The sequence below is a fragment of the Melozone crissalis genome, unplaced genomic scaffold, assembly GCF_028551555.1.
Source record: "Melozone crissalis strain CALT ecotype California unplaced genomic scaffold, PUWL_Pcris_2 ptg000153l_1, whole genome shotgun sequence".
NCBI classification, from domain to species: domain Eukaryota; kingdom Metazoa; phylum Chordata; class Aves; order Passeriformes; family Passerellidae; genus Melozone; species Melozone crissalis.
The window spans coordinates 153432-153820 of NW_026535924.1; the positions used below are offsets into that span (position 1 = coordinate 153432).

Below are 389 nucleotides of genomic sequence, written 5' to 3' on the forward strand. Positions count from 1 at the left end.
CATCTCTGCCGGGACTCGAACCCGGAACCTCTGGATTAGAAGTCCAGCGCGCTCGTCCATTGCGCCACAGAGACCTCACCGTGAGGGGAGCGTCGGCTCCAGAACTGAAAAATCCGCAGCGCCCGCCGGGTCCGGTGCCCATCGACACCTCCCTGTCACAGCAGCACCTCCAGAGTGCCCTCCCTGCACAGGGACAGGCAGGAATAATGCCAGGGATGATCCATATCTCGCTCGGCAGCGGGGATGCAGCAAAAAGCTGGATGCAGGCTGGTATCCGCCTCTCTGGCAACCTTTCCGCAGCATCCCCGGCGCTCTGGGCAGAGCTAAATCCTGGAGCAGAGTTCCTCGCTGCATCTCAGCAGCATCACAGCATCCTCCCCGCTGCAGAA

General features: G+C 61.7%; 1 non-coding gene across 1 annotated transcript; it reads right to left on the reverse strand.

Annotated features, from left to right (window-relative positions):
- TRNAR-UCU (transfer RNA arginine (anticodon UCU)) lies at positions 1-74 on the reverse strand. The gene has a single exon. It is a non-coding gene; the product is annotated as a tRNA-Arg (tRNA).
- Positions 75-389: the final 315 nt, after the last annotated feature.